Source organism: Bos grunniens, chromosome 12 (genome assembly GCF_055505025.1).
Source record: "Bos grunniens cultivar Pamir isolate PY7600 chromosome 12, Bosgru_T2T1.0, whole genome shotgun sequence".
In the NCBI taxonomy this organism is placed as follows: domain Eukaryota; kingdom Metazoa; phylum Chordata; class Mammalia; order Artiodactyla; family Bovidae; genus Bos; species Bos grunniens.
Window position 1 is genome coordinate 74,120,805 of NC_141176.1, and position 26,988 is coordinate 74,147,792.

At 38.5% G+C, this 26,988-nt stretch overlaps 1 pseudogene across 1 annotated transcript in view; it reads left to right on the top strand.

Moving 5' to 3' along the window:
• Positions 1-11,999: 11,999 nt before the first annotated feature.
• LOC147361905 (ATP-binding cassette sub-family C member 4-like) overlaps positions 12,000-26,988 on the top strand; it is a 33,672-nt pseudogene continuing 18,683 nt past the window's right edge. The window contains exons 1-3 of the transcript XR_015137563.1: positions 12,000-12,065; positions 24,458-24,630; positions 25,073-25,178. The product of XR_015137563.1 is annotated as an ATP-binding cassette sub-family C member 4-like (transcript). The remainder of the gene's footprint in view (positions 12,066-24,457; positions 24,631-25,072; positions 25,179-26,988) is intronic.

Below are 26,988 nucleotides of genomic sequence, written 5' to 3' on the forward strand. Positions count from 1 at the left end.
TTAAAAAACAAACTAGTACAGCCACTATGGAGAACAGTGTGGAGATTCCTTAAAAAACTGGAAATAGAACTGCCTTATGACCCAACAATCCCACTGCTGGGCATACACACTGAGGAAACCAGAAGGGAAAGACACGTGTACCCCAGTGTTCATCGCAGCACTGTTTATAATAGCTAGGACATGGAAGCAACCTATATGTCCATCAGCAGATGAATGGATAAGAAAGCTGTGGTACATATACACAATGGAGTATTACTCAGCCATTAAAAAGAATTCATTTGAATCAGTTCTAATGAGGTGGATGAAACTGGAACCTATTATACAGAGTGAAGTAAGCCAGAAAGAAAAACACCAATACAGTATACTAACGCATATATATGGAATTTAGAAAGATGATAACAATAACCCTGTGTATGAGACAGCAAAAGAGACACTGATGTATAGAACAGTCTTATGGACTCTGTGGGAGAGGGAGAGGATGGGGAGATTTGGGAGAATGGCATTGAAACATGTATAATATCATGTAAGAAACGAGATGCCAGTCCAGGTTCGATGCACGATACTGGATGCTTGGGGCTGATGCACTGGGACGATCCAGAGGGAGGGTATGGGGAGGGAGGAGGGAGGAGGGTTCAGGATGGGGAACACATGTATACCTGTGGCAGATTCATTTTGATATTTGGCAAAACCAATACAATATTGTAAAGTTTAAAAATAAAATAAAATTTAAAAAAGAAAAGAAAAGAAAAACCTGGAATTACTCTAAGTAATTTTAAAACCAAGATATTCTTTTCAGACTCTAGTGAAATGCCACCTCACACCCCTTAAGATGTCTGTTATCAAAGAAAAGAGAGAGAAAAATGAAAATGATAAGCATTGGCAAGGATGTAGAGAAATTAGAATCCTTGTTCGTTGCTGATAGGAATGTAAAATAGTCCAGCTACTATGGAAATCAACTTGGTGGTTGCTCTGAAAAGTTAATGATGGAATTATCATCAGTTCAGTTCAGTTCAGTCTCTCAGTCATGTCTGACTCTTTGCGACCCCATGAATCGCAGCAGGCTAGGCCTCCCTGTCCACCACCGACTCCCAGAGTTTACTCAAACTCCTGTCCATCGAGTTGGTGATACCATCCAGCCATCTCATCCTCTGTCGTCCCCTTCTCCTCCTGCCCCCAATCCCTCCCAGCATCAGGGCCTTTTCCAATGAGTCAACTCTTTGCATCAGGTGGCCAAAGTATTGGAGTTTCAGCTTCAGCATCAGTCTTTCCAATGAACACCGAGGACTGATCTCCTTTAGAATGGACTGGTTGGATTTCCTTGCAGTCCAAGGGACTCTCAAGAGTCTTCTCCAATACCACAGTTCAAAAGTATCAATTTTTTGGTGCTAAGGCTTCTTCACAGTCCAACTCTCAAATCCATACATGACCACTGGAAAAACCATAGTCTATTACCTAGCAATTCTACTTTAGAGTATAAACCCAAAAGAATTGGAAGAAAGGTCTTGAAGAGATACTGGAACATGTTTGTTATAGCAACATTATTCTCAACAGCAAAAAGGTGGAGGCACGCAAGGGTCTATTGACAGATGAGTCAGCAAACAAAATGTGGTGCATACACATACAGTAGAATATTACTCAGCCTTAATAAAGAAGAAAATTCTGACACATGCTACAGCACAGATGAACCTTGAAAAAATTAAGCTAAGTGGAATAAGCCATTTACAAAGGACAAATACTGTATGATTCTACTAAAAGGAGTTACCTAGAATAGCAAATTCATGGATACAGGATGTAGAATGGTGGGTGCCAGGAGTGGCCAGGAGAAGGGAGTTGTTTAATGGGTACAGAGTTTCAGTTCCTTAAGATGAAAGGAGATCTGCGGCTGGGTGGTGGTGATGGCTGTACAACAATATGAATGTATTTAGCATCACTGGACTGTGCACTTAAAATGGTTAATCCAGGAAATTTTATGTATATTTTATCACAATTGAAAAAAAATTTTTCAAAGGTATCCCTTTCAGGAAAAATGGGAAGAACGTTTCAGCACATTCAGTCCCCATATTTAAAGATTTCCTCTGGCTATTAGATTTATGACTTATGGTTACAGTAGAAAATAAATGAGCTTAGATGCCCAAGTTTTATGGTTCGATGGTAATCATCACTGAAATGGTCATGTGAAATTAGTTATAGAAATAAAGGGCATGTCTGTGAAGTCCTTTCATATCCTTGAATGCAAAGCTTTAGAAATATGCCCTGCGTTATTTTTAATGCTTCTTAATAGGAAAAAGTTGCATGCTTGTATACATAAAATAACTCTGTAAATAAATAACATTGGATGATTCTTGGCTCTGCCAATAATATTTGGAAGCACATCTGAGCAAGGACTAAACATGCCTTGACCTCAGCATGTTTTGGTTCTGTTCTGTTGGTTTCCATCCTTCCTTGGAGCATGTTCTAGGTACACACTCCAGAGAGTGTGTTTACAAAATAGTGCTAAGCTTTGTATCCATGTAGATTCTACTTTATATGCCTTTGTCTCCAAGGTGCAGTGTTGGTTGATTAAAGAAAAAGAATCTGGAGAGAACTTGCAATGTGTAACAATTCCCAGGAAGCCATTCAGGAGGCAGACGGGGCTAGAATGGTAGTGTAGACCCAGTGTCAGTGTGACCCACAGTTTATTCCTGCTCTGCCTCGTCGACTGTGGGGCCTTGATGATGTAACTTGGCTGCCAAGCATCAACATCCTCGTCCTTAAACTTGGTCTGGAAATCATGGGCCCATAGATTTGTGAAGATATAACTTAGTGAGATAATGTTTGTGCCCATGTCTCATTCTTAGGAGTGCTCAGTCATCAGGAACTGTTATTATTCTTAAGAATCAGGGCACTGGCCTTTTGGGTATTGTTTCTACTTAAGTAAAAAGAGTAACACCTTCTGAAATGACTTTTCTCTTTAATTTCTGTTTATGTGTTCATGGTCTTTGGTGATTTTCTTTATATTTATTGCTTAATAATAAAAACTAAATTGTTACATAAATATTAATAGTAAGGCAAAGAAACAAAAACAAACAAACAAAAAAACACAATAGGAATTTTGGGGAAAAGCATAACAAAGAAATGTATCTAACGTTTTCCACCAAGAGCAAAAAATCAGACTAAAATTTTTTTGTATTTTGATTTCTGGCTTTCCTCCCACCAGATTCATTCCTGACTATCACCTTGTACATGCTCTTACTTTCCAATCCCCTACCAAAACCTCCAGCCTTTTTCTCAGCCCTCCCCATATTCTTGACTATTTTCTTTCTCTGAGGACAGGGCCTATATCTCTCATTTCTGTTCCTCTAGTGCTTGTTACAGTCCTTGACAAGTTACAAGAATATTAATAATAATTTCTAACGTTTATGGAATTGTTAATACATTTTAGTTTCTTATCCCACCATTTCCTGCTTAATCCTCACAATTTGTTGTTATCTTTATCTGACAGATTTAAAAACTGAGTTACTAGGAACTTATCCTATTTTTCAAGTAAGGGGCAGAACCAGGATTCAAATTTTATGTGTGTCTTTTTTTTTTTTTTTTTAATTGAAGTATAGTTGATTCACAGTGTTTCAGTTGTATAGCGAAGAGTTTCAGTTTTATCTCCAAAGACTCCCATCGCAGCAGAGTAAAATGCAAAGTACTAATCATATAACAGAGACCTATGCTCTCCAGTCTCCACCTTGTCCTCTTCTCAGTCATGTCCGACTCTTTGTGACCCCATAGACTGCAGCACACCAGGATTCCCTGTCCATCACCAACTCCTAGAGCTTGCTCGAACTCATGTCCATTGAGTCGGTGATGCCATCCAACCATCCCCCTCTCCTCCTGTCTTCAATCTTTCCCAGCATCAGGGTCTTTTCCAGTGAGTCAGCTCTTCACATCAGATGGCCACTGAAGCTTCAGCTTCAGTATCAGTCCTTCCAGTGAATATTCAAGGTTGATTTCCTTTAGGATTGACTGGTTTGAACTCCTTTCAGTCCACGGCCTCTCAAGAATCTTCTCCAACACCACAATTAAAAGCATCAATTCTTCAGCTGTGTTGTACTCATCAGGTATTTTTGCCATTTTTCCTACCATCCCACTTGAAAGGACTCCCCAAACCATAGCAAGAATGAATAAGTATAGAACAAAGCCAGAAGATACTACTCCTATTGCTCTGTCCCTCATTTGGACAATATCAGTTTAGAAATGGGTTTATGCACTTGTATGTCATGGGCTGATATGTGTCAGGAGAAGATACTCAAAATGTTATCCCTCCCCAACCAAGAGTCCTTTGTCTTTACAGCGTCTTGCTAGCTGCAGAGGTGGAGAAAGTCTGTTAGTTTGGTTGCCTGAATTTACTTGTCTAAGTGTAAAAATTTACATTCATCTTCCCCACAAATGAGTAGGAAGCAGTGATGCTTGTGTCTCAACACCCCTATGTAGGGAACTTAGGAAGCTGCGAGCAGACTCTTCAGAGGGGGAGCCCAGTGCTGTTTCTTTGAGTTGCCTCCCTTAGCTGAGCCAGGCCCACACCATCTTCCCTGGATCCCTGGTCCTTGTGATCCAGGAAGGAGCAAGGAGCTTCCATGGTGTTCTCTTTTCCTCCCAGGCTCATCCCCGTCACTACTTACCCTGCATGAACAGGTCAGAACTGGGGAGATGTGATGGTAACAAGGACCTGGGTAGGAGCAGAGACAGGGGAGTGGGGACATAGACCATCAGTCCTGGGGGGAATTTTCAAAGATGAATTCTGTGTTTTTTTTTTGTTTGTTTTTTTTTTGAGTGCAAAATAAATGTTTATTGCTATTATGTGTAATTAAAGTCCTCTTTTTTGTGGTTTCATCCACACAAATTAGGCATTCTCTTTTCCTAGGATCATGAGTTCATTCATGAAATCACTAAAAATTGTATTCTTTTTAAAATTGTAAAACCAATAGCCATGAACACACACACACATGTATATAGCCATATCCAAAATCACTTCAACAAACAGCTACATTTCTGAGCCTTTGCATCAGATGCCAGGCACTGTACTAGACATTTTTTTAAATTTTATTTTATTTTTAAACTTTACATAATTGTATTAGTTTTGCCAAATATCAAAATGAATCCACCACAGGTATACATGTGTTCCCCATCCTGAACCCTCCTCCCTCCTCCCTCCCCATACCATCCCCCTGGGTCGTCCCAGTGCACTAGCCCCAAGCATGAAGTATCGTGCATCAAACCTGGACTGGCATCTTGTTTCTTACATGATATTTTACATGTTTCAATGTCATTCTCCCAAATCTTCCCACCCTCTACCTCTCCCACAGAGTCCATAAAACTGTTCTATACATCAGTGTCTCTTTTGCTGTCTCGTACACAGGGTTATTGTTACCATCTTTCTAAATTCCATATATATGCGATAGTATACTGTATTGGTGTTTTTCCTTCTGGCTTACTTCACTCTGTATAATAGGCTCCAGTTTCATCCACCTCATTAGAACTGATTCAAATGTATTCTTTTTAATGGCTGAGTAATACTCCATTGTGTATATGTACCACAGCTTTCTCATCTATTCATCTGCTGATGGACATCTAGGTTGCTTCCATGGCCTGGCTATTAGAAACAGTGCTGCGATGAACATTGGGGTACACGTGTCTCTTTCCCTTCTGGTTTCCTCAGTGTGTATGCCCAGCAGTGGGATTGCTGGATCATAAGGCAGTTCTATTTCCAGTTTTTTAAGGAATCTCCACACTGTTCTCCATAGTGGCTGTACTAGTTTGCATTCCAACCAACAGTGTAAGAGGGTTCCCTTTTCTCCACATCCTCTCCAGCATTTATTATTTGTAGACTTTTGGATCACAGCCATTCTGACTGGTGTGAAATGGTACCTCATAGTGGTTTTGATTTGCATTTCTCTGATAATGAGTGATGTTGAGCATCTTTTCATGTTTGTTAGCCCTCTGTATGTCTTCTTTGGAGAAGTGTCTATTTAGTTCTTTGGCCCATTTTTTGATTGGGTCATTTATTTTTCTGGAGTTGAGCTGTAGGAGTTGCTTGTATATTTTTGAGATTAGTTGTTTGTCAGTTGCTTCATTTGCTATTATTTTCTCCCATTCTGAAGGCTGTCTTTTCACCTTGCTAATAGTTTCCTTTGATGTGCAGAAGCTTTTAAGATTAATTAGGTCCCATTTGTTTATTTTTGCTTTTATTTCCAATATTCTGGGAGGTGGGTCATAGAGGATCCTGCTGTGATGTATGTTGGAGAGTGTTTTGCCTATGTTCTCCTCTAGGAGTTTTATAGTTTCTGGTCTTACATTTAGATCTTTAATCCATTTTGAGTTTATTTTTGTGTATGGTGTTAGAAAGTGTTCTAGTTTTATTCTTTTACAAGTGGTTGACCAGATTTCCCAGCACCACTTGTTAAAGAGATTGTCTTTAATCCATTGTATATTCTTGCCTCCTTTGTCAAAGATAAGGTGTCCATATGTGCGTGGATTTATCTCTGGGCTTTCTATTTTGTTCCATTGATCTATATTTCTGTCTTTGTGCCAGTACCATACTGTCTTGATGACTGTGGCTTTGTAGTAGAGCCTGAAGTCAGGTAGGTTGATTCCTCCAGTTCCATTCTTCTTTCTCAAGATCGCTTTGGCTATTCGAGGTTTTTTGTATTTCCATACAAATTGTGAAATTATTTGTTCTAGCTCTGTGAAGAATACTGTTGGTAGCTTGATAGGGATTACATTGAATCTATAAATTGCTTTGGGTAGTATACTCATTTTCACTATATTGATTCTTCCAATCCATGAACATGGTATATTTCTCCATCTATTAGCGTCCTCTTTGATTTCTTTCACCAGTGTTTTATAGTTTTCTATATATAGGTCTTTAGTTTCTTTAGGTAGATATATTCCTTAGTATTTTATTCTTTCCGTTGCAATGGTGAATGGAATTGTTTCCTTAATTTCTCTCTCTGTTTTCTCATTATTAGTGTATAGGAATGCAAGGGATTTCTGTGTGTTGATTTTATATCCTGCAACTTTGCTATAGTCATTGATTAGTTCTAGTAATTTTCTGGTGGAGTCTTTATGGTTTTCTATGTAGAGGATCATGTCATCTGCAAATAGTGAGAGTTTTAATTCTTCTTTTCCAATTTGGATTCCTTTTATTTCTTTTTCTGCTCTGATTGCTGTGGCCAAAACTTCCAAAACTATGTTGAATAGTAATGGTGAAAGTGGGCACCCTTGTCTTGTTCCTGTCTTTAGAGGAAATGCTTTCAATTTTTCACCATTGAGGATAATGTTTGCTGTAGGTTTGTCATATATAGCTTTTATTATGTTGAGATATGTTCCTTCTATTCCTGCTTTCTGGAGAGTTTTTATCATAAATGGATGTTGAATTTTGTCAAAGGCTTTCTCTGCATCTATTGAGATAATCATATGGTTTTTATTTTTCAATTTGTTAATGTGGTGTATTACATTGATTGATTTGCGGATATTGAAGAATCCCTGCATCCCTGGGATAAAGCCCACTTGGTCATGGTGGATACAAAAACAAGACCCCTACATATGTTGTCTACAAGAGACCCAGCTCAAAACAAGGGACACATACAGACTGAAAGTGAAGGGCTGGAAAAAGATTTTCCATGCAAATAGGGACCAAAAGAAAGCAGGAGTAGCAATACTCATATCAGATAAAATAGATTTTAAAACAAAGGCTGTGAAAAGAGACAAAGAAGGTCACTACATAATGATCAAAGGATCAATCCAAGAAGATATAACAATTATAAATATATATGCACCTAACACGGGAGCACTGCAGTATGTAAGACAAATGCTAACAAGTATGAAAGGAGAAATTAACAATAACACAATAATAGTGGGAGACTTTAATACCCCACTCACACCTAGGGATAGGTCAACTAAACAGAAAATTAACAAGGAAACACAAACTTTAAATGATACAATAGACCAGTTAGACCTAATTGATATCTATAGGACATTTCATCCCAAAACAATGAATTTCACCTTTTTCTCAAGCGCACATGGAACCTTCTCCAGGATAGATCACATCCTGGGCCATAAAGCTAGCCTTGGTAAATTCAAAAAAATAGAAATCATTCCAAGCATCTCTTTTGACCACAATGCAGTAAGATTAGATCTCCATCACAGGAGAAAAACTTTTAAAAATTCCAACATATGGAGGCTGAACAACACGCTGCTTAATAACCAACAAATCACAGAAGAAATCAAAAAAGAAATCAAAATTTGCATAGAAACGAATGAAAATGAAAACACAACAACCCAAAACCTGTGGGACACGGTAAAAGCAGTCCTAAGGGGAAAGTTCATAACAATACAGGCACACCTCAAGAAACAAGAAAAAAGTCAAATAAATAACCTAACTCTACACCTAAAGCAACTAGAAAAGGAAGAAATGAAGAACCCCAGGGTTAGTAGAAGGAAAGAAATCTTAAAAATTAGAGCAGAAATAAATGCAAAAGAAACAAAAGAGACCATAGCAAAAATCAACAAAACCAAAAGCTGGTTCTTTGAAAGGATAAATAAAATTGACAAACCATTAGCCAGACTCATCAAGAAACAAAGGGAGAAAAATCAAATCAATAAAATTAGAAATGAACATGGAGAGATCACAACAGACAACACAGAAATACAAAGGATCATAAGAGACTACTATCAACAATTATATGCCAATAAAATGGACAACGTGGAAGAAATGGACAAATTCTTAGAAAAGTACAACTTTCCAAAACTCGACCAGGAAGAAATAGAAAATCTTAACAGACCCATCACAAGCACGGAAATTGAAACTGTAATCAAAAATCTTCCAGCAAACAAAAGCCCAGGTCCAGATGGCTTCACAGCTGAATTCTACCAAAAATTTAGAGAAGAGCTAACACCTATCCTGCTCAAACTCTTCCAGAAAATTGCAGAGGAAGGTAAACTTCCAAACTCATTCTATGAGGCCACCATCACCCTAATACTGAAACCTGACAAAGATCCCACAAAAAAAGAAAACTACAGGCCAATATCACTGATGAACATAGATGAAAAAATCCTTAACAAAATTCTAGCAATCAGAATCCAACAACACATTAAAAAGAATTCTGTGTTTTTAAGAAGATACTCAACTTCCATTCAAAATTTTAGGAATAATCTAAAATGAAAATTCTTCTTAACAAATTTCCAGAAACACAACAGGTAGCTGAAGTATATGTGTTCTTTGTGCTCAGGATCTGAAGTAGTTAAATTGAGATTGAGATTATATTCAGGGAGTATCCTGTTACCTGAAAGAAACTGGAAAATGAAGGGAAGATGGAGAAGGGAAGGAGGAAGAATATTGGGAACCAGCCTCCCCTCGCCTGGCTATGTGGCTTGTGTAAAACTCATGGAGCCAGCTGAAGGATGAGAAATCACCTGCATGTGGGAATCTTAAGGTTGATAATTACAAAGAGTAACAAGTTTTTATAAAAAATCTGAAGTAGAATTATGGTTATTCCCCTGAAAAGGAACATGTTTATTTCAAGCTCCAGGTTCTCTTTTATACTTTGACAAAAGCATTAGGTCAGAGGTTTGACATTTTCAGTTCCCCCTCACCCAGATTAATTGTCTCATTGTTGCCCTTCAAACAGAGTTCCTGCCTCAGTGATTCTCTCAGAATTGTGTTTACTTGTGATTACATTGTAACTCATGCTTATGTCTGGGTTGCATACCACATTCCTCAGTTTATTTCTTATATTTCTAAATCCTGCTTGCCCCTAATTTCCTAAGCTCACTATCTCCTATAAAGGCTTCTAGCTATTAATATCTCTAAAATTCCTTATCCCTACAAGCTATAGTAAAATATGCTAACACTACAACATTCCTAAACTTTTAGCTTCTAACTATTCTTAACTATTCCTAAACCCTAAACTCAGCAAACTTCCTTTGCCATAAACATTTCCCTCACAAACAGGTCTCAGATAACAATCCTTCCCATGGCCTCAAGCTGCAGGCTACATGCTCATCCTGGAATGCTCTTTGTAAAGGTCCTTGAACAAATGTCAGTGGTTAACTTTATGGATTATTCTCTGGGCACAACTGCAGAAGGCTTTGTGCCTTCTCACACTCCTCTCAAGAACAATAACCACCTTAACATTCTTTCCAGCCAAGTCAACCGAAGAAAGGAAAAAACAAGTCAGAATCACAGGACCTAACTCCTTCATCCCAGGACCATGCCTGCAGGATGAGGAGAGGGGGTTGGGGCCGTGCCTCCATTTTGTTAGCAATGCCTAATGCGGCTCCCGACAAGTACTCATTCTGAAATATTGTATAAGCTTTGGAAGCATATTGGCCACTTAATCAACTTTGTGCAATTAAATCTCCCTTTATAATGTCTTTTTAATTGTGGAGTTTGCTCAGGAGTATGTCTTTGTTTTTGGTGGCACACCCTGAGTTTTCTGTATTCATTTCTCTCTCACTAGACTTAAAACTGAGATCATATTGAAGGAAGGATTGGAAGGCTTCCTGAATATCATTCTTCCTCATGATTAGGGAAAAGAAATGCCTGTCTTCTTCATCTTTCCTCTCAGGCTTTTGTGAAGTGAGGAGGAAAGTCCAGCCCCAAGGCCAGGCGGGATTTGAACGTGGGGATTCCGAGCAGTTCCGGGCACTTGTGGAAGAGTCAGGTCTCCTCTTGTTCCCACCCACATGTGTGCCTCCCCTTGTCCTGCCCCCTTCACTGAAAGGAGCCAATTGGGCTCTTCTCTTCTGCCCATATTCTTATGACCTGGCTTACTGAGCCTTCAAGAAGAAAATGTAAATGGCCTACATTAGCTTATGTACAGGATTCTTCTTGAGGCCAAGAAGAGACGTATATTCCCAGATTAATTTGCTTGTGGCTCCTCCTGAAGCAGAGGACTAGGAAGAACTATTTAAATTAAAGTATCATGACACAGCAGAGAAAGCAATGGCACCCCACTCCAGTACTCTTGCCTGGAAAATCCCATGGATGGAGGAGCCTGGTAGGCTGCAGTCCATGGGGTCGTGAAGAGTCCGACACAACTGAGCGACTTCACTTTCGTGCGTTGGAGAAGGAAATGGCAACCCACTCCAATGTTCTTGCCTGGAGAATCCCAGGGACGGGGGAGCCTGGTCAGCTGCCCTCTATGGGGTCGCACAGAGTCGGACACGACTGAAGTGACTTAGCATAGCATCATGACACAGGTCACAGTGGGTTTCAGGTCCTTCTGTCCTTGCAGTTAATAATGAAGTTCTGTGAGGCAGGCCATCCTAAAACACATGTGAGAGAATGTGGGGGCCAGCTGATGCCAAAATCAGAGGTGATCTCTCCATGGACAGAGGTGCTGCAGACCCCAGGAGCTGACGTTCCCCTTGCACATGTGGGGATGTTCATTTCACACATCTGGAGAGATTCCAGATCCTAGAAGACAGTCTGACCAATGGAGAAAATAGCCTAGTTTAGTCTTTGGTGCTAATGTGTAAATATTTAATGGTTTGCTTTGAGGCACAAACCTCTACTAATCATGCTGTGGGTATTTCCCAGTCACACCAGGATTGACAGTTAATTTATGTAGATCTTGATGTTAAGTTTCTCATGTAATTATTTCCTCAGTTTGTGTGAGTGTTTAAACAGATATTTATTACCAGGGTGGTATTTTTTTTTTTTTTTTGAATCAAGTCTTCCTTTGTCTTCAGTTTTTTCCTTAAGATGAAAAAAACTTCAACACTTTATTCTGTTAGTGTTCAGTAGTTCAGAAGATATTTTGTAGCACACTTTGTACAATGGAAAATTATTTTAGAGACACTGTTTTGCAAACATACATTGCAACTTTATTATTAATAATTAATGAATTTAGATGTTTTTGTATTTTAATTTTGACAGTCTGTACGCATTAGAATAAAATAAAAAGAGGTTAAGGTAATAACACTCACTGTTTTGGCATATTTAGGAACCTGTTTTATTTACTGGAACAATGAGGGAAAATCTGGATCCCTTTAATGAGCATACGGATAACGAACTGTGGAATGCCTTGGAAGAGGTAATTAATAGTAACTGTAATTAACTTGTTAGCATCTGTATATGTGTGTTTACATTTAGAGCATTGCAGATAATTAAGGGGAGCGTGTCAGTTTCACTGACTTCCGTAATAGGAAAACACTGATGACATGGGTATGCTTAAAAATGTGTGTATTGATGATGATGAAAATCAACAATACAATGTGATATGTTTTCATTTTAGCTGTTTTCCTAGAACCCTGAACAAATAGACACATAATCTTCTCCTTATCAGAGTACTCAATTAGATGTTAAAACTGTGGGATCAAATTCTACTAGTGACCTAGTGAATTAATTACTCCATTACACTCCAATATTCATTTTTTTCCTCTGGTCTTAGGAAACATCTCCTAAGTGGAGACAATAGTAGTTTTTCCTTATTAAAACTAAAAGATATAAACAAGCTCATACTAATAAAATGTAGGACTTTCATAGGAAAGTGTTTATAAAGGTAAATTATATAATCAGAATTAATGATGATTATTTATTGGCAATTATGTTATTTTAATGCTGTAGCATGAATGCAGATAACAGAACCCTGGAACATCTGCTCAGCTTTTATACGGGTAGGTTCATTTCTAGAGAATTTTCTGTTATTTGTGTTATGTTTTCCCTTGCTCCGTTTCTTTGAATTTCTTAACCCTTGCATGAAAAGAAAATTTGACTATTAAGTTGTGTCAGTTTGTATTTTAATACAGACTATTTTGTGATTTTGCATTCCTTTTACAAATCAGTTCTACTGATGGCAGAAACCCTAGACTTCTTTTTTGTAATTTATTTAATTGGAGGCAAATTACTTTACAATATTGCAGTGGTTTTTCCATACATAGTCTTTTGCTTTTAAAAAGTAAGAATGAGCATTCCTGTACATTAACGATGAAAGATCAGAAAGAGGAATTAAGAAAACAATCTCATTTACCATTGCAACAAAAAGAATAAAATACCTAGGAATAAACCTACCTAAGGAGACAAAAGACTTGTGCTCATAAAACTACAAGATACTGACAAAAGAAATCAAAGGTGACACAAAACAGATGGAGGGGTATACCATGTTCTTGGATTGGAAGAAACAATATTGTGAAAGTGACTATACACCCAAAGAATCTACAGATTCAGTACAATCCCTGTCAAACTACCAGTGGCATTTATCATAGAATTAGAGCCAAAAATTTTACAGTTTTAATGGAAACACAAAAGATCCCAAGTAGCCAAAGCAGTCTTAAGAAATAAAAATGAAGCTGGAGAAATTAGGTTCCCTGACTTCAGAATATATTATTGAGTTGACCAAAATGTTTGTTACATAAGATTTGATGGAAAAACTTAAATGAACTTTTTCACTAGTTTAATACAGAGCTAGAGTAATCAAGATGGTATGGCACTGGCACAAAAACCAGAATATAGATCAATGGAACAGGATGGAAAGCTCAGAGATGAACTCACATACCTGTGGTTACCTAACCTATGACAAAGGAAGCAAACATATACAATGGAGAAAAGGCAGTCTCTTCAGTAAGTGGTGTAGGAAAACTGGACAGCTATGTGTAAAAGAATAAAATTAGAACACTCCCTGATACCATATACAAAACTAAACTCAAAGTACATTGAAAATCTAAATGGAAGACCAGATACTATAACACTCTTAGAGGACAACATAGGGAAAACACTCTACCTAAATAACTACTAAGTGTTTGATTGATCTTTTCATTTCAGAGAAGTGTGGCATATATATGTTTTAATCTTTGTTGTTGTTGTAACACAAATCTGAGAGATTTATTGTTCATGTTGGTTTGAATTGGTATATTTGTCATTTAGTGTCACGCTTCCAGGGAAGCTCTGAAATCTATAATATGCAGATGAGCCTTGACTGTAAGCAGGCAGATTTGGAAGTATGAGCATTTCTAGCCAGTAATTCTGGTTTCTGAAGGATGTCACCACTGAGTCTTTATACACCCACCCTGCTTTTAGGCAGCATGTGGATTTTGTTTTCTTAAATTGGGTCGATTGCTTCACCTTCTCTTGCCTGAAAAACAGTGCACCTCTGATTTCATTTAAGTTTGTGAGTCTTTTATGCCGGTGTACAGCTCCAGCAGCCAGGGATTCAACCTGAAGGGGTGAGCGGTGTCAGTGAGAAATGATGCAGCCTCTCAATTTTCTTGGACTGTGTATTTATTTCAAGCTTATGATTCTCTTTAATACTTTTACAAAAGCATTAGGTTGGAGATTTGACTTTCTATTTCCCCTCACCCAGATTTGTTATCTCCATAAATCATTGTTGCCCTTCAAACACAGTTCCTGCTTCAGGGATTCTCTCAGATTCAGCTTTACCATCTATTATCTACTTCATGTGTCCTATAGTTAACTTGTGATTACATTGTAACTCATGCTACATTCCTCAGTTCATTTCTTATCTTTCTAAATCCTGTTTGCCCCTAACATCCTGAGCTCACTATCTCTTAAAAAGACTTCTATTAGTATCTCTAAAATTCCTAACCTCTATAAGCTATAATAAAATATGCTAAGATTACAATATTTCTTAAATCTTTAACTTCTAGCTATTTTAATTATTCCTAAGCCCTAAATTCAGTAAACTCCTTTGCCATAAACATTTTCCTCACAAATAGGCTTCAGATAGCAATCGCTCCCATGGCCTCAAGCTGTGGCCTATGTGCTCATCCTGGAATACTCTTTTGTAAAAGTCTTTGAACAAATGTCAGTGATTAACTTTATGAATTATTCTCTGAAAACAGTTGCAGAAGGCTTTGTGCCTTCTCATGATCCTCTCAAGAACAATAAGAAGCTTAATATTCCTTTTCAGTCAACTCAGCCAAGGAGAGGAAAAAAACAAGTCAGAATCACAAGGCCTAACTCATTCATCCCGGGTCCATGCCTGCAGGACAAGGAGAGGGGATTTGAGCCATGCCTCCATTTTGTCAGTAATGCCTAACACGGCTAACGACACTTTTGCAGTAAAATTCTACAAGAGAAGAGGTGTGTAGAGCATTTAACCATTAAAAGCAAAGAATGATAGGATGATCCATTATTCTTGAATTCATAGGACAAATTTAATGGTGAAATTGGGACACATTTTAAAAAAGAAAAAACAGAAAGTACTGGTAAATTATTTTTCTGTTTGTTTCCCAGATTGAGACCTTTTTTCACAGATTCACAGGTAGCATTATTCTAGAATTTTAGAACACATTGTTCCATGGACAGAGAGGCAATCTAATTATAAAAATGCTGAAGTAGTAGATAATACTAAGATCTACATCTATTTAAACTACATTTGGAACTTTCTATAAAAGAAAGAAATGTGAGTTTATTTCACGAAGTGAAGTGTGTGATTTCCATGTATTGCTTCTGGAATTAACCCTGTTAATTTTGGTGATAGCACTTAAAGAAATCATCCCATTATTATGCTTCTCTAGGAATTGATTCCTTATGACTATTTTAAAAGAAAACTTACCAAATCATTCATTGAAAAACATACAAATGTGAGAAAGAAATCATTCCTCGAGGATCTGGATAAAGGGATGATTTATCACTCTAAGTTATTGTTGTTCAGTTGCTAAGTCACCTCTGACTCTTTGTGACCCCATGGACTACAGCACGCCAGGCTTCCTTGTCCCTCACCATCTCCTGGAGGTTGCCCAAGTTCATGTCCATTGAGTCGATGATGCCATCCAGGCATCTGATCGTCTGATCCCTCTTCTCCTTCTGCCTTCAATGTTTCGCAGCACCAGAGTCTTTTCCAAAGAGTCAACTGTTTGCATCAGGTGGCCAAAATATTGGAATTTCAGCTTCAGCATCAGTCTTTCCAGAGAATATTCAGGGTTGATTTCCTTTAAGATTGACTAGTTTGATCTCCTTGTTTTCCAAGGGACTCTGAATAGTGTTCTCCAGTACCACAGTTGAAAAGCATCGATTCTTCAGCTCAGTTCACTTCAGTCGTTCAGTCGTGTCCGACTCCTTGCAACCCCATGAATTGCAGCACTGAATTGCAGACGCCAGGCCTCCCTGTCCATCATCAACTCCCTGAGTTCACCCAAATTCATGTCCATAGAGTCAGTGATGCCGTCCAGGCATCACATCCTCTGTCGTCCCCTTCTCCTCCTGCCCCCAATCCCTCCCAGCATCAGTCTTTTCCAATGAGACTGTTCGCATGAGGTAGCCAAAGTACTGGAGTTTCAGCTTTAGTATCATTCCTTCCAAAGAAAACCCAGGACTGATATTCTTTGGAATGGACTGGTTGGATCTCCTTGCAGTCCAAGGGACTCTCAAAAGTCTCCAACACCACAGTTCAAACACATCAATTCTTCAGTGTTCAGCTTTCTTTGCAGTCCAAATCTCACATCAGTACATGACCACTGGAAAAACCATAGCCTTGACTAGAAGGACTTTTGTTAGAAAAGTAATGTCTCTGTTTTTGAATATGCTATCTAGGTTGGTCATAACTTTCCTTCCAAGGAGTAAGCGTCTTTTAATTTCATGGCTGCAGTCACCATCTGCAGTGATTTTGGAGCCCAGAAAAATAAAGTCTGACACTGTATCCACTGTTTACCCATCTATTTCCCATGAAGTGATGGCACGAGATGCCATGATCTTCATTTTCTGAATGTTGAGCTTTAAGCCACCTTTTTCACTCTCCTCTTTCACCTTCATCAAGAGGCTTTGTAGTTCCTCTTCACTTTCTGCCATAAGGGTGGTGTCATCTGCATATCTGAGGTTATTGATATTTCTCACAGCAATCTTGATTCTAGCTTGTGTTTCTTCCAGTCCAGCGTTTCTCATGATGTACTCTGCATATAAGTTAATTAAGCAGGCTGACAATGTACATTCTTGATGTACTCCTTTCCCTATATGGAATCAGTCTGTTGTTCCATGTCCAGTTCTAACTGTTGCTTCCTGACCTGCATATAGGTTTCTCAAGAGGCAGGTCAAGTGGTCTGGTATTCCCATCTCTTTCAGAATTTTCCACAGTTTATTATTGTGATCCACACAGTCAAAGGCTTTGGCATAGTCGATAAACAGAAATAGATGTTTTTCTGAAATTCTCTTGCTTTTCCCATGATCCAGCAGATGTTCAGAATTTGATCTCTGGTTCCTCTGCCTTTTCTAAAACCAGCTTGAACATCTGGAAGTTCGCAGTTCACGTACTGCTGAAGCCTGGCTTGGAGACTTTTGAGCATTCCTTTACTAGCATGTGAGATGAGTGCAATTGTGTGGTAGTTTGAGCATTCTTTGGCATTGCCTTTCTTTGGGATTGGAGTGAAAACTGATCTTTTCCAGTCCTGTGGCCACTGCTGAGTTTTCCAAATTTGCTGGCATATTGAATGCAGCACTTTCACAGTTTCATCTTTCAGGATTTGAAATAGCTCAACTGGAATTCCATCACCTCCACTAGCTTTGTTCATAGTGATGCTTTCTAAGGCCCTTTTGACTTCACATTCCAGGATGTCTGGCTCTAGGTGAGTGATCACACCATCGTGATTATCTGGGTCATGAAGATCTTCTTTGTTCAGTTCTTCTGTGTATTTTTGCCACTTCTTCTTAATATCTGCTGCTTCTGTAGGTCCATACCATTTCTGTCCTTTATCAAGCCCATCTTTGCATGAAATGTTCCCTTGGTATCTCTAATTTTCTTGAAGAGATCTCTAGTCTTTCCCATTCTCTTGTTTTCCTCTATTTCTTTGCATTGATTGCTGAGGAAGGCTTTCTTATCTCTCCTTGTTATTCTTTGAAACTCTACATTCAGATGCGTATATCTTTACTTTTCCCCTTTGTTTTTCACTTCTCTTCTTTTCACAGCTATTTGTAAGGCCTCCCCAGATAGCCATTTTTCTTTTTTTTTATTTCTTTTCCATGGGGATGGTCTTGATCCCTGTTTCCTGTACAATGTCACGAACCTCCGTCCATACTTCATCAGGTACTCTATCAGATCTAGTCCCTTAAATCTATTTCTCACTTCCACTGTATACTCATAAGGAATTTGATTTAGGTCATACTTGAATGGTCTAGTGATTTTCCCCACTTTCTTCAATTTAATTCTGAATTTGCCATTAAGTAGTGCATGATCTGAGCCACAGTCAGCTCCTGATCTTGTTTTTTTTCTGACTGTATAGAGCTTCTCCCTCTTTGACTGCAAAGAGTATAATCAATCTGATTTCAGTGTTGACCATCTGGTGATATCCATGTATAGAGTCTTCTCTTGTGTTGTTGGAAGAGGGTGTTTGCTATGACCAATGTTTTCTCTTGGCAAAACTCTATTAGTCTTTATCCTGCTTCATTCTGTATTCCAAGGCCAAATTTGCCTGTTACCTCATGTATTTCTTGACTTCCTACTTTTGCATTCCAGTCCCCTATAATGAAAAGGACATCTTTTTTGGGTGCTAGTTCTAAAAGGTCTTGTAGGTCTTCATAGAACCATTCAACTTCAGCTTCTTCAGCGTTACTGGTTGGGGCATAGACGTGGATTACTGCGATATTGAATGGTTTGCCTTGGAAACGAACAGAGATCATTCTGTCGTTTTTGAGATTGCATCCAATTACTCTAGATTGCACCGAAGGATATACAGTCCATGAAATTCTCCAGGCCTGAATACTGGAGTGGGTAGCCATCCCATTCTCCAGGGGATCTCCCCAACCCAGAGATGGAACAGTCCATAATCTAATTGATTCTTCAGTGCTCTGTTATTGTCCAGCTCTCACATCTGTACATGACTATTGGAAAGACCATAGGTTTGATTATACGGACCTTTGTCAGCAAAGTGATACCTTTGCTTTTTAATACACTGTCTAGTTTTGTCATAGCTTTCCGGCCAAGAAGAATTCATCTTCTAATTTCAAGGCTACAGTTACCATCTGCACTGAATTTAGAGTCCAATAAAAGGAAATCTGTCACTGCTTTTATCTTTTCCCCTTCTATTTGTCATGAGATGATGGGACTGAATGCCATGATCTTAGTTTTATTAATGTTGGATTTTAAGCCAACTTTTTCACTCTCCTTCTTCACCCTCATCAAGAGGTATCACTAAATCAATGAAGTCAGTTTTCAAGTGAACCAAAAATTAATTTGTGTATGATGCCTAACTGGATATGTGAACCCAAACTCACAGAGTTAACCTGAGAATGAGTAGGAGAGAACCACTATGTTTTCCTCTTTATAAACTTCAATTAAAAGGAAAATATGACTTAAAATTTTTTCAAGGTCCTCTAGTTCTCTTTCCTCCTTCTTCCTTAGCAGAGATGGACATTCAGAAGGAAGACAGTCCAATGGATGCTGCCTGTCTCATTTTGTTTATTTTTCTAAATATGCTGAAAATACATTTTTCATGTACTGAAAACTTGCCAACTTACTGTAAACTGATAAAAGTTCATCAGAAATTAGTGCTATTGGGGTGCTAAAAAGCAAAGGCAGCTCTAAAAATATAACATGAGAAGTACTTGAAGATGAAGCACTTTATCACCCAGAGGTTAAAACGTCATAGTAGATAAAACTCTGGGAATGAATCATTGATGTGTTGCTTCTGTTAAAAAGCAAAAACAAAACACCTTAGATACTGGGACTTGGAATTAAGGGTAGAGTATGGGGGCTTCCCCAGTTTCTCAGTGATAAAGAGTCTGCCTGTAATGGGGGAGAAGTGGGATTGATCCCTGAGTTGGGAGAATTACCTAGAAGAGGAAATGGTAACCTGCTCCAATATTATTGCCTGGGAAATCCCATGGATAGAGGAACCTGGTGGGCTATAGTCCATAAGTTTTATAACTTAGCAACTAAACAATAACAAAAATGTCCTGTTTGGGACAAAACTGGGAAGAAATCGTGTGGTTAAATGTCTGACATTGATAGTGTCTCTGTTAGGACACAAGTGTGTCACATCACACAGGAAACCGAGATACAGAAATCTGGGCATCGGCAGCTGATGCATCAGGAACCACGTGGTTCAGTCCTTGTGGTGGCAATAGGTCACATGTCCATTTCCCCGGGCCTTGTGTTCGGTGAAATTCCTTTACTGCTGGCCCTGTTCTAGCAAAAGCTCTTCCCCATCTGTTGATTGCATTTCAGTGTCTCCTTCTGGCCCACACCAGATTTTCTCTTTGAAAAGTAATAAAGTTCCACAAAATTTGGAAAGCACCTGACATCTGTGTTCACCTCATGTGAGGGGCGTCAGCACCTACTACACAGAGTGCACATGGCAATGATGGAGACAGGGTGCCTTATGAGTCCAGTTTATTATTTTTCAGTTTTGCTATATTCTATTATTTTCCCAAGTTCAAAAATAATCTGAAGTATTCTATACAGAGATGTATAGTTTGAATAGTTATTATTTGTTCTATTTTCCTTAAATTATAACTTTTTCAGTGCTTTCCTTTGTTTAAAGTGTGATATATCTTGGAATCAGTTAATTGTTATAAGAATATATCCTTTTTACAATTACACTTACTAAGCAAACAGTGTTAGAATACTGGAGCGGATTGCAATTTCCTTACCCAGGGGATCTCACTCAGGATCGAACCCAAGTCTCCTGTTTGGCAGGTGGATTCTTTACCACTGAGCCACCAGGGAAGCCCACCTTCATCCAGCCAACTAATATCTACTAAGAGCTGGTTAGGCAATGCTGCAGATTCTGAGGCTGTCACAATCATCAAAAGATAAAATGTCTGTCCTTCTGGAGCTGAAATTCTCCTGGAGAAGTTGACAAGTTGAAAATCAAGCCAATCATATGTAACAAAATGTACATATGTAACAAAATCTCAGTGCTGATACATGCAAAGGAGAAAAGTGAAGCAGAACTTGAGGAGGGGTGAGCTGATAGCATTATTAATAATGGACAATATCTATTGATCTGTTACAAATTCTACATGCACTGACACATTTAATATTCTTAACAGTCTTAAGAGGTACACACCTTTATTATTATGATATTATAGTCTTACTTAGAGTTTAGGAAGATAAGATAGAGTAGGTTCAGAAACTTGCCCAGTTGGCACAGCCAGGCAAGACTTATGTCCAGGCTGCCTGGCTTCAAGTCTCCAATTTATTTTTGTTTGGCTGGAAAACAAAAATAGTCAACAAAAGTCTAAAATGCAGTACTTTGGTGCAATCTCAAAAATGACAGAATGATCTCAGTTCATTTCCAAGGGAAACCATTCAGTATCACAGTAATCCAAGTCTATGCCTCAACCACTAATGTTAAAAAAGCTGAAGTTGAACAGTTCAATGAAGAGCTAGAAGACTTTCTAGAACTAAAACCAAAAAAAGATGTCTTCTTAATCATAGGGAACTGAAATGTGAAAGTAGGAAGTCAAGAGATACCTGGAATAACAGGCAAATTTGGCCTTGGAGTACAAAATGAAGCAGGACAATGGCTAACAGAGTTTTGTCAAGAGAATGTTCTGGTCATAGCAAACACCCTCTTCCCACAACACAAGAGACAACTCTATACATGAACATCACCAGATGGTCAATACTGAAATCAGATTGATTATATTCATTGCAGCCAAAAATGGAAAAGCTCTATACAGTCAGCAAAAACAAGATGGCAGCTGACTATGGCTCAGATCATGAACTCCTTGTTACAAAACTCAGGCATAAATTGAAGCAAGTAGGGGAAACCACAAAGCAATTCCAACGTGACCTAAAACAAATCCCTTACAAATTATACAGTAGAAGTGACAAGTAGATTCAAGGGATTAGTTCTGATAGGCAGAAGTGCCTGAAAATCTATGGACACAGGTTTGTAACACTCTACAGGAGGTGGTGAACAAAACCATCCCCAAGAAAAAGAAATGCAACAAGGCAAAATGATTGTCTGAGAAGGCGTTACAAATAGCTGAGAAAAGAAGAGAAGCTAAAGGCAAAGGAGAAAAGGAAAGATATACCCATCTCAATACAGAGTTCCAAAGAATAGCACAGAGAGATAAGACAGCCTTTCTAAGTGATCAATGCAAAGAAATAGAGGAAAACAATAGAAAAGGAAAGACCAGAGATTTCTTCAATAAAATTAGCAATACCAAGAGAACATTTCCTGCAAGGATGGGCACAAAAAAGGACAGAAACAGTATGGACCTAACAGAAGCAGAAGAGATTAAGAAGTGGTGGCAAAAATACACGGAAGAACTGTTTTTTAAAAAGGTCTTAATGACCCAAATAGCTACAATGATGTGATCAGTCACTTAAAGACAGACATCCTGGAACACAAAGTCAAGTGGGCTTTAGAAAGCATCATGATGAAGAAAGCTAGTGGTGACAGAATTCTAGCTGATCTATTTCAAATCCTAAAAAATGATGCTGTGAAAGTGTTGCACTCAATATGCCAGCAAATTTGGAAGACTCAGCAGTGGCCACAGGACTGGAAAAAAAAATCAGTCTTCATTCCCATCCTAAAGAAGGGGAGTGCCAAAGAATGTTTAAATTACCATACAATTGCACTCATTTCACATGCTAGCAAAGCAATACTCAAGATCCTTCACGCTAGGCTTCAATAGTCCATGAAGCAAGAACTTCCAAATGTACAAACTGTATTTAGAAAAGCCAGAGGAACCAGAGATCAAATTGCCAACATCCATTGGGTCATCAAAAAAGCAACAGAATTCTATTTAAAAAAAAAACAATCTACTTCATTGACTACACTAAAGCCTTTCACTGTGTGGATCACAACAAATTGTGGAAAATTCTTAAAGAGATAGGAATACCAGACCACCTTACCTGCCTCCTGTGAAACTATATGCTGGTCAAGAAGCAACAGTTAGAACTGGACATGAAACAGTTGTTCCAAAGCAACAATTTGGACTGGTTCCAAATTGGGAAAGGAGTACATCAAGGTTATATGTTGTCACCTTGCTTATTTGACTTATATGCAGAGTACATCATGCAAAATGCCAGGCTGGATGAAGCACAAGCTGGCATCAAGATTTCTGGGAGAAATATCAATAACCTCAGATATGCATCTGATACTACCCTAATCATAGAAAGTGAAGAGGAACTAAAGAGCCTCTTGATAAAAGTGAAAGAGGAGTGTGAAAAAGCTGGCTTAAAACTCAACATTCAAAAAACTAAGATCATGCCATCCTGTCTCATCACTTCATTGCAGTAGATGGGGAAACAGGGGAAACAATGACAGATTTTATTTCCAAAATCACTGCAGATGGTGACTGCAGCCATGAAATTAAACGATGCTTGCTCCTGGGAAGAGGAGTTGCAAGAAACCTAGACAGAATATTAAAAAGCAGGACATCATTTTACCAACAAAGTCCATGTAGTCAAACCTATGGTTTTCCCAGTAGTCATGTACCAATGTGAGGGTTGGACCATAAAGAAGGCTGAGTATTGAAGAACATATGCTTTTGAACTGTGGTTCTGGAGAAAATTGTTGAGAGTCCCTTGGACAGCAAGGAGATCAAACCAGTCAATCCTAAAGGAAATCAACCCTGAATTTTCCTTGGAAGGACTGATGATGAAGCTGAAGCTCCAATACTTTGGCCACCTGATGTGAAGAGCCAACTCATTGAAAAAGACCCTGATGCTGGGAAAGATGGAAGGCAGGTGGAGAAGGGTACAAAAGAAGACAAGATGGGTGGATGGCATCACCAGTTTAATGGACCTGAGTTTGAGCAAACTCCAAGCAATAGTGAAGGACTGGGAACACTGGTGTGCTGCTGTCCATGGGGTTGCAAAGTGTTGGGCACGACTCAGCTGCTGGATGACAATAACCTGTATCCATATGCTTTGGTAAATAAGATGTTATATTTTATTTTTCATGTGTTTTCATTCACTACAATGCATTTATGATACTGAAGAAAACGCACTTGATTGGTCCACTATTTATAGGATTAAACTTGGGAAAGAACCATCATCAGAATGGGTTCCAGGATTACTAATGTATAAGGGGAAGTTTGCCATTGCTTGAACTTACATATATTAAACTTTAGAAAATAATAAAAGGCCAATAAGCTTATATCTTCAGAAAACCAGTTTTTCTGTAAAATTTTTGTAAGTTTTTCTCTAGTGTACCAACTCCTATGCAAAATGTACTTTGGGAAACTTGACTCAACCATAAAGATCCTTTTAACTTTTCTGTTTAAGTCACATTGGGAGAAATAGCTTCACTTTTTCAGAGACTTCCGTAACTAACCCCTAGGTGGGATTTCTGGTGGATGTCCTGTGATGGGAGTGGGGGACACTGAGATCTTTCTGTCCTGAGTTGACTCCACCATCTTTCTCAGTGAACATTCACTGGAAGGAGCTCTCCCCTTCACCTGGCTGTACATGCAAGATACATAAGAAGTCCTGAGGATGTCAAAGTTCTAATGTCTAAGAGGCTTCTCTACTTCAGGAACAGTTTGCTTAGAAAAATGTCACTCTTTCTGTATCCATAGGTACAACTTAAAGAATCCATCGAAGGTCTTCCTGCTAAAATGAATACCAAATTAGCAGAATCTGGATTGAACTTGAGTATTGGTCAGAAACAACTGGTGTGCCTTACCAGGGCTCTTCTCAGGAAGAATCAGATATTGATTATTGACAAAGCCACATCATACGTGGATCCAAGGTATGGAGCTGAGCCCTAGGAAATCTTGAACTGACTTGTAAATGTGGTAAATGGAAAACATTTAGTGAATCTTCGAAATGTTTCTAAGTGCTCTCTTGGCCTCATGGATATCTGTTGATAATATTAATTCCAGAAAACAAAGGAAAAAACCAAGACATGTTATATGGTGTTAATGTTGTTTTGAGGCACAATAAGACAGCTGAATTCCTAAATCCAGCTCTTGATAGTTTCAAACAATTTTGAGGGAAGACTAATTTTCCATCATTTTATAAAAAATATTAAATTTCTAAGTAGACTTTTTATACTTAGTTTTTTAGGAACAAGACTATATGTTAAAGTATTGATTTTTAAAAACATTGTAAAAATATTATAGAATATTTTTTTAAGTCTTAAGTCTGCTTTTCCTGTCTTTACTGAACTAAATCAACTTCTTTGTTTCTAGAACTGATGAGTTCATACAAAAAAGAATTCGTGAGAGATTTGCCCAGTGCACTGTGCTGACCATTGCACACAGGTTGAGCACTGTTATTGACTGTGAACGGATAATGGTAAGACCCTCTCCATTTTAGCTGTTTCCATTTATGTTCAATTTTCAATATATCCTTCCATGTAAAATTTGATAGGAACGTCCATTAATTTTTCTCTTAGTTTTTTCTCTCATTCCTGAAAATTACTCAAGTATTTAACTATACTTTTAGAATGCACTATTAAATAATATATCCAATGATCTTATATTTTCATATTAAAAGTTTATTTGAATTGTCATTTTTTTATGATCACCAACCATTAAAATATTTCAAACCTAAGTTATAGCTCCATATTTTAGTGGGGCAGAACACCATCATTTTCACTGTATCATAGAAATTTCAGCATTTTTGGATTCTCTTATCAAAAAATTTGGCTCTAATTTAGACTGCCAGGAGGTTGATGGCTAAAGTTGTAGAATTTCTCAGGAGTCCATGAGAAGAAAAAGCCTAGTGAGAAAAACAGTACTTTAACTGAAAGGATTTCATATAAGAAATGTATTACATATGGATTAGAGTGCTAGAAAAATGAAACACGGGGGTAATGATCTTAGAAAGCAGCTACCATATCCTCGGATAGATCTCCAGACCTGAGAATTCAAAAGAGAGGCCCTAAAAAATTGATGCTCAGACCTCCAAGGAGAGGTCACTGCCCGGTTGCTGGTCATATTTGTGAGGGGGCAGGATGGGGCTGGTTATCCAGGTGCTAATAGCTGGGAGCTGGAGTCAGGTTCCAGTGCTGAGGTGATGCTAGTAGCAGAATCAGGTAGCACATTAGCTGTTTCCACCTTCAGTCTCCTTCTAGTGCCCCCTACTGGCAAGACCTAACAAAGGCCACCTGGCAAAAGAGTCTGAACTCTTGCAGTGACTTGCAGAGACCCAGCTTCTGCATCACAGATGAGAGTTTGGAAAGAAAGGCAAATCAGGGATGAGAGACTAACTAAACAACCAGCAAATCTCTTACACAATATCTCTGTTCTGCACACATGGCAAGTTCCAGGCTTTGGTCTCTGGTTATCTGTCTAGTATATTCCTTCCAGGTTTGGTTGGCTCTTTCTTCCTTAGTAATTTAATATTTCCTTCCTTAGCTTTATTTCCTTCCTCTAACTATTCCTTTTCTCTCTCTTTTTCATTTTATCTCTTTCCTTGTCCTTTCCCTCTGTTGTTTTCTCAGTTTCAATAAATGTTAGGATGTGGCTTTATAAAACAAGAAAAGCATTCCTCAAAGGAAAAACTTTGGCAGCAAATAATCTCAGGGAATGCAAGATACTTTAAGGTATTTTGATGGTTCATACAAAACAAGTAATAATCACTAATGAGTGGTCAGTAATACCCACAGTTCCTTACATCTAAGGATATTAGTACCATCTCTTTGACTTCTTGGGCAGCTTCTGGAATATCACCTCCTATCCTACTTCACATGCATTGCCAGATGGGATCATCAGTGGGACACTGAGAAGATACCAGGCTGTCAGCATTGAGGCAGTACCTGTAGCCTCACACCCCAAGCTGGATGTGCTCAGGAGTGAGCTCTGGGGAGGCAGACGAAAGGAGTGAGACATCCTGTCATCTAGGCTCCAAGCAGTGTGTCTGGTCACGTGGACTAGATATCACAGTAGGAAGCAGGCTCTACCTGCAGACTTTCATGAAAGGTGGGATGACATTCAAGATTGCCCAACAGTGACTCTTAATTTCTAGAAATGTTTTGTGTCAGTCCTTCATTTTGTGTTCTTGAATGCTAATTGGAAAAGTAACCTTTTATTTCTAGTTTTTACCTGTCACTTTGTTGTTCTTACCTCTCAACATTGTATTTCAAAGACTGTCCCCCAAAGCA